An 8,580-nucleotide genomic window follows, 5' to 3' on the forward strand; every position below is an offset into this window, starting at 1 on the left:
ATATATCACTTGTAAATGTTCTCTCCCATTTTGTAGGTTGCTTTTTGCCTTGTGGATAATGTTCTTTGATGCACAATATTTTTTAATCTTGAAGAAGTCCAACTTATCTAGTTTTCTTTTGTTGTTTTTTAGTGTCATGTCTAAGAATCCTTTGTCAAATTTAAAGCCATGGAGATTTGCCCCTGTTTTCTTCTAGAAGTGTTACGGTTTAGGTCTTATATTTAGGTTGTTTGTCCATTTTGAGCTAATCTGTGTGCATGGTGTGAGGTAGGGGTCCAACTTGGTGCTTTTGTGTATGGCTGTCCAGTTGTTGAAGTGACTGTCCTTTCCCAATGGAATGTCTTTGAACTCTAATTGAAAATCAGTTGACTCAATAGATCTTTTAATATCTTCTATGTCTGAAAATGTCTTGACTCTACCTTTACACCTACTTGACAATTTGGGTGGATAAAAATTTCATATTTCCCCCCAGAATTATATTCCTGGTCCCACAGTTGCTGTGAGATGCCTAATGCCATTCTCATTCTTCATGCCTCACATGTAACCTATATTTTCTCTCTGGTAGTTTTTAGGATATTTTTTAATCTCCAGTATTCAAGTACTTCATGTGGGTTTATTTTTTGAGTGGGCTGTTTCAAAGTGCAAAGTCATGTCCTTCAGTTCTGGGGATTTTTCTTTGTCTTCATTACACACACACACACACACACACACACACACACACGTACGTTATTTTACTTTTAGATTGTTCGTGGATAAACACACAGACATTATAACATTTCAGTGACATATACACATATTTTGATATTTTGCCCCAGGAAAAAAAGATACTCTTTTAGATAACCATAATATCCTTTCAGCGTACTTGTAAAAATTAAAAATAATTCCTAATGTTACTTAATACCCTGTCTTGTTTTTTAAAATATTACCTGTCTCAGGACCTCAATGATCTTGCCATTCTCTATCTGGCCACAGTTCAAGCCATCGCTTTTGGGACCCACCTCATTATAGAGACCTTGGGGGTGGCAGGGCACTGTATCAGCGCTGTTTTCCTGTGTGGAGGCCTGAGCAGGAATCCGCTTTTGTGCAGGTGCACGCGGACATTACAGGCATGCCTGTGGTCCTGTTGCAAGAAGTGGAGTCTGTTCTTGTGGGCGCTGTTATTCTGGGTGCTGGTGCCTCTGGGGATTTCACTTCTGTACCGGAGGCAATGGCTAGAATGAGCAACGTTGGGAAAGTCGTGTTTCCTAGACTGGAGGATAAAAGATACTATGACAAGAAATATGAAGTATTCCTGAAGCTGGTTGAGCACCGGAAGGAATATGCAGCAATCATGCAAGGAGACTTAACAGATCCTGCAGGGGCCAGTGCCAGAAGGTTCGGGGACATTCCATTAGGGACCTCTGTCTTCTTATCTTATATTCAAGACCCTTTAGGTATCACTCTATCATTTCTGTATCATCTTTCAATAAAGACAACCGAGATGTGTGCAAAAGATAAATAAATAAATAATGACAATAAAAATACTACCTGCACCTCCCAATTCTGTTCCTCTTCCAAATCATTGATAAAAGCATTGAATGGAATGGAGCCAATGACAAAGCCTTGTGACAGGTTCCTAGAAACCAGTCTTCAGGTGGGTAGTGATCTGTCCTTACAGAATGTGGGGCTATTTACTTAATTTAATTTAACATGCTATAATTTCAGCTTGCCTTGATTTTTTTCTGAGCCATCACCTGTTGCCTTCTAAGTGCTTAGGAAGGCATACAACAGCCAATGTTTGTTGTCATTATCATTAATAAGCTGAATCATCAGAATTAGTGAACGGTTTCTAGCTTTGACCCCTTTGGGGGAACTTTCTTCTGAAATCTACGTAGACACCAATCTCAGCCCTTGACCTCCAATAATGGTCCATAAAAAAGAACATAGAATCCTAAATAATAGAGCATCTGGGTTTTTTTTAATTATGAACAAAGATTTTAATCCAGTCTTCCCCTCCTAACATGCACACACACACACACACACACACACACACACACACACACGAAAATCTTGAACACAAAGAAGAACCAACTGTTACTTTTATGCAGAGTCATCTGATAATTTAAAAATGTATATTAATAATGAATCTCTACACTTTATTTAATTTCCAAGAAATAGCTTTAGAGAAAATACAAACATTGTGTATTCTGGCCAGTGGGCTAAAATCTATAGCTGCGTTTAGAAGTCTGGCTTGCGAGATACCACAACCTATTTCCCAGCTCCCAAAGAATTTCTGTACCTTTGGAATCTCCTCATGGGAGGTCACCCAAGAAAGTGGTAGACTCCCTTCTTTGGCCCACCTGGGACTGCGCTGATTTGGGTGGCTCTCTTCCTCAGGCCAATCGCATAAGGGAAGAATGGAATATGTTGGAATAAATAAATAAGCAAACCTCTGACATCAAAAAAAAAGCATCTGTCTTGAGAAATATTTGTCTTTTGAATGTTTTGTGTTAGAAATCAAAAGTTATAGGAAAGCAAAGATTAAAACGGAAGTCAATGAAATACTGGTTATTCTTTCATGGATTCATGCCACAAGTGTATATGGATTGTGCACCATGTCTTAGGCCCCGGGGTGCAATTAAAACAATGAACAAGTTAGCGTGGGCATTGTACACCCTGAGCTTATGGGTAAGAGGGAGATACAGACAGAGAAAGGCAATTACACTCTATGATAAAACCCATGATGAGGAAGTACAGGGTGGTTACGGTATCCATAGGAGGCAGTGAGTCCAAAGTAGTTGGAGCGTAGGGTAGCCAGAGAGACTTCTGGAGTCCTTTCTGCGCAGGGATCTGAAGGAAGAATGAGGTAAAGACGGTGGATTGAGAACATGGGGGTGGAAGGAATAATCTTCTAGGCAGAGAGAATAATATCCACCAAGGTCTGGGGCTAATGGAGAGCCATGCGCATTGAAGGAAATAAACACAGAGCATGGTGCCTATGAGGTGGGAATCATCAAACAAATGAAGCTGGAGAAGTGAGTCAAGATCAGATTGTGGGGGGGTCTTTACATACACCGGAAACTGACATACTGGATTACATGTCCACAGTGTGATGCTGCGGGTAAGCGATTGGTTAGGAGGCTCTTGAAGGATGACAGCGGCCCGAGTGAGGACAGGGGTGGCTGGCACCTAGGGAACTGAATGGCTGGGGATGGACTTGGATGATTGGATTGGGTTGGGATGGGTAGATGAGAAAGAGGGAGATGTGGGGCACAGAGCCCAGGTTTCTGATCTGGATGACAGGTGGTGATGTTCACTGACTTGGGGAACCCGGAAAGAGCCACAGATGGGTGGGGACCATGTGACATTTGAGGCACCCGTGAGACATCCAAGCAGACATCTATAGGTAGATATAGGTGCATATCTAGTCTGAGGAACATAAACGTGGGAGTCATCAGCACGTAGAGGTTTCTTGAAGCCAGAGGAGTGGGTGAGAGCGTCTGCGTGCAGAGTGAGAAAAGAGAGGCCAGGGCACAATCACCAAGAAGCACCAGCATCAAAGGCGTGGGAGGGCCAGGCAAAGAGGTGGAGCTGGAGGAACAGCCAGGACATTAGGTAGAAAGTGAGCAGAGGAGGACGCCACGGGCCGAGTGGTGAGCAAAGGTATGCTTACGCTCGGAAACCTGATTTTCTTCTTGAGGCTCAAAATGAGCCACGTCCTTTTTTGCGTAGCTGTTCTATGTCCAGCACCGTTGATGTTAAGGCTTAAAAAGAGTCCTAGCTTGAAAACTTAAAAAATCTATTTGGCAAAGCAAAGCACGGAAATAATAGCACCAGTGACCAAAAAGCAGTGTGTTCAGTATAGATGCGGAAGGTGCCAATAACTTTGTGGAACTTTTGGTTCAAGTGTCTGATTGCCCCTGCCCATGCAGCCCCCTCCTGAGAGAGACCCACCAAAAGAGTCATAGAGATCTGAAAAGCTTCACTCCACAAGGATGAGAGAGAGGGGAGCCACTGGTGACAGAGACCATGGCAGAAACAAGAATTGGTAGCTGATGATAGAGTCTGGAGGACGCCCATGGATGGGGATGCACAAGAAAGGTGGGCAGGGGTTCTGGAGAAGCTCCAGATGTGGATGCAGCCAGGGATGACCCAGAGACAGAGAAGGGTGTGAGTCAAAGTCTATGGGGAACGCGGTAGCGTTTCCTCCACCCAGATTCTCACAGAATTCCCAGCATTCCACCCTTCGCCCCAGGTGGGAGGTCAGAGGTTTATCTCTGCAGAGGGAAGGGCCCAAAGATCGGCCTCTCTGCCCTGACGTCGGGGCTCACCCCAAGAAGAATGGGACTCCCTACCAGAGCTCCTTCAGGGACAAGATCTGGGTTGGTTTTTGTGGGTGGGAGGCAAGCTCAGGGAGAGTGTTCTGTGTGACATTTGGTTGACTGGACTCTAGGACCGAGTAATGGGTCAGAGAACTGAAAGAATCGGGGTACTTCAGGCTGACTGTCTGAAGCCTGCTGTTGGTAGCAGTCCTACTAGAAAAGCCATGAAATCCTATCATCTGAATTAGACCAGCCATGTGGCCAGATCTTGAAGTTGAAAATGGAAAGCAACCTAAAAATGGTCGGCTCACTCACTAGGTAGGTGTCGACCCTAACTTTTGTTGGCCTTGGCTTGTTCGTTCTTGTCTTTGGTTTGGGATCTCCTATTTTTCGACTTATTTGTCCTGCTGTGTTAATCACCACTATTCTGCTGCTGACCGTTTCAAGGAGGGATTCTGTGGGGTTGACTCAGGCGGCCTCATCCTCACTAAACCCTCTTCCCCGATTGTACTTTATTGCCCTCTGTGACCTCCTCATCTTCCAGGGCTCCTTCTGATACACCTCCTCTCTGCGGCAGAACTTAACATTCGCTCCAGTAGAATCAAGAGGTGTAACCAGTTATGACAGTTTATTTCTCCTTTTGCTATTTTGTCTTTAGAAAAACCTCCCTACTTACTGTCTTTAAAGTGATTTATGAGTGACTGCTTTGTTTCTACTCCCCTAGGACACCCTGGCTTGTTTATTTTATCCTTCTTTTATCAAAATGCCTTGAACTAGTCCTCACATGGACTTTTTATTTAGGTATCATTTATGCTTCTGTCTTTCCTGGACTACTTTTCTTTTTTTTTCTTTTTTTTTTTTTTAATTTTTTTTTTCAACATTTATTTATTTTTGGGACAGAGAGAGACAGAGCATGAACGGGGGAGGGGCAGAGAGAGAGGGAGACACAGAATCGGAAACAGGCTCCAGGCTCTGAGCCATCAGCCCAGAGCCTGACGCGGGGCTCGAACTCACGGACCGCGAGATCGTGACCTGGCTGAAGTCGGACGCTTAACTGACTGCGCCACCCAGGTGCCCCTCCTGGACTACTTTTCCACGTAACCTTTTGACAGTCTTTCCAGAAAGATTTTCTTTCAGTATGTGCTCAATATGGCCTCTTGTTCCCTTGTAGATTTTTTTTTTTTGCTACCTCTATTTCGCCTCATTTTCCCCCTCTGCTATATAGAAGGGAAAGTTTTGGTGATAAAAGGGGACCTTAAAATAAAATGAACAATCAAAGGAACTTGGCCTTCCCCATTTCAATCAGAAAATTGAGGGCAGCAAATTCTCTGCAGGTGTATAGAAAATGCCACTGGGGAGCTGTGTTCATATACTTCTGATTAGAGATTTGAGGCTTTACTGCCGTAAACTATTGACTGACTGTTTTGCCTGTTTGGGTCAACATAACTACCAGTATGTTTTGAATATTAGAATTTTCTGTGACCTTAAGTATGCATTGGAGCAAGTATTGAAATCCTATGTAATCTAAGTCAGTCAGAGAGACAAAAACCGTATGATTTCACTCAAATTTTAGAAACAAAACAAACAAGCCAAGGGAAAAAGACAGTGAGAGAGAGACAAAGCAAGGAACAGAACTCTTAACTACAGAGAACACACCGAGGAACACCAGAGAGCAGGTGGGCGGGGACATGGGTGGAACAGGTGATGGGGATTAAGGAGCTCACCTGTCATGATGAGCACCGAGTGACGTCTGGAATTGGTGACTCACTATATTGTACACCTGAAATTAATACAACACCGCTAACTACTGGAATCAAAACCAAAACAATTTAAAAAATCAAACTGGAAAGGAAACAGTAAAATTGTTCTCACACGCTTCAAAAACAACAACAAACCACGTGTGATCTGTCAGATGTTTCACCAGTGCATTGGCCAAAGCAGAAGAACTTGATGGCACTAGCCTATATTCAGGCCACGTTATGTCTCACTTTGCGTGGACCTCCAGATCCGAGATCACTTACAGCTGTGTCGACGTGCCAGTATCCCGGGGAAAGGTAAAAACTTACATCACTATTTCTAATACATGACTGTTACGGATCAGATAATAGGATTTTTCCTTCATTCACGTCTTTAATGAAACCATTACTCCTCGCATCATCAGCTTTGACACTAGGCAGAAAGACAGGACTCGACATCACAGGTAGAAACTCCCTCGGTGGTTGATTTACCTTATTTGTTCTCAGGAATCTGAACATCTGAAATTCTCAGATTGTTCCCAGTTTTTACTTTAATGGGTTGAATAGTTATTGCCTAGTAGTTATGGCATAAATAAGTATAGTTTCAATTTCTGTTCGTTAGCCAGGCTGTGAAAATGATGACTTAAATCTGAGAGATACTTTTACACCTGCTTTTGATTGTGGCCTTCGGACTAATTGCGTCATGACTACGTGCTGTCTTAATTTTGGGAAGAATGTTAATTCACAGATACAGGACTAACTAAAGTGGAAAGACACATCTATGGAGCATCATGGTATATTCTTTCTGACATATAAATAAAGTTTTACATTACGCTGTGATTATACCTACAGTGGCATATCCATAAGCCCTCCATGGACAATTTTTTACCTCTTAGCCATTTTTGTATTTTGTTTGAAAGGAAAATACTAACAAAGTTGCAAAAATAGTTATTCCTGTTATTTAATGACCCTAGCCAAAGTAACTAAGAAATAAGCTGATTATAGCCAAAATTGTACTGCAAATATCTCTTCCCCCACTTATCTCATACCATTTCTACGACACATATATGTACCCGGGTCCCTCCTCTGTCCTCTCACCAACGCTTTCCTTAAGACAAAAGAACCATCCTCAATTAATCTACAACAAAGGAGGTAAGAATGTACAACGGGGAAAATATAGTCCCTTCAATAGATGGGGCTGGGAAAACTGGACAGCTACATGCAAAAGAACGAAACTGGACTACTTTTTAGAGCATACACAAAAATAAACTTGAAATGGATTTAAAGACCTGAAAGCATAAAACTCCTAGAAGAAAACATAGGCGGTAGTCTCTTTAACATCAGCCTTAGCAACGTTTGTCTAGATAGGTCTCTTCAGGTAAGGGAAACAAAAGCAAAACTAAATTATCAGGACTACACCAAAATAAAAAGCTTTTGCACAATGAAGGAGACCGTCAACAAAATGAAAAGTCAAACCCACTGAATGGGAGAAGACATTTGTAAGTGACATATCCAATAGGGGCTCATATCCAAAGTATATAAAGAACTTCTACAACTCAATACCAAAAATACAAATACTCTGATTGAAAAGTGGGCAGAAGATCTGAATAGACATTTTCTCCAATGAAGACACACAGATAGCCAACACATACATGAAAAGATGCTCATCGTTACTAATAATCAGGGAAATGCAAATAAAAACCACAGTGAGATATCCGCTTACGCCTGTCAGAATGTCTACTATCAAAAAGATGAGAAACAGCAAATGTTGGCAAGGGTGTGGAGACAAAGGAACCCTTGTGCGCTATTGGTGGGGATGTAAATTGACAGAGCCATTGTGGAAAACAGGATGGAGTTCCCTTAAAAAATTAAAAATAGAAATACCATACCGTCCAGTGATTCCGCTATTGGGTATTTACCCAGAGAAAATGAAAACACTAAATTGAAGAGATGCATTCACCCCTGTGTGTAGTGTAGCATTAGTTACAGTAGCCAAGATACGGAATCAACCTAAGTGTCCACCCATAGATGAATGGATACGCACCAACATACCAGCACCCTTCATGTTTGAGGGCAGAAAGCCTTTTCACCAAAGCCCTATTTTTCGATTAGTTCTGCACCAGCCTATACTGTTTCCTTTTTGTAAGTTGAAAGCAATACTCTGCCTGAAAACCGTTTTGAAAATGTGTTGGAGCCTCCTTGGGAATAACCCAGTGGTTTTGCCGAGCCCCTGGCCCACCTTTTTTGCAAGGTTACGGAAGTACAAAGAGTAGATTCAGTTTGTTACCTAAAGGACGTGCTTGGAGGAAACGAAAGTTACTTCTAGTTAGCGAGTTCTTTGCTATTCGGGTAACAACAATTTGTCACAATTTGATAAGATACACTTTTTAAATGCGGGGTTGGAAAGGAGGGTACAGATCGCTCTAGGCGGGAAGGAGAGGTTCTCATGGAAGCAGATAATGTGTTGTGATATGATATTTTACTCCACACCCACATTGTAAACAAACACCACCGGAATATGGTATATAAACCCTCCACTCCCT

General features: G+C 42.3%; 1 pseudogene; it reads left to right on the forward strand.

Moving 5' to 3' along the window:
* Nucleotides 1-330: 330 nt before the first annotated feature.
* LOC123609853 lies at nucleotides 331-1,764 on the forward strand (annotated as a pseudogene).
* Nucleotides 1,765-8,580: the final 6,816 nt, after the last annotated feature.

Source organism: Leopardus geoffroyi, chromosome B2 (genome assembly GCF_018350155.1).
Source record: "Leopardus geoffroyi isolate Oge1 chromosome B2, O.geoffroyi_Oge1_pat1.0, whole genome shotgun sequence".
NCBI classification, from domain to species: Eukaryota; Metazoa; Chordata; class Mammalia; order Carnivora; family Felidae; genus Leopardus; species Leopardus geoffroyi.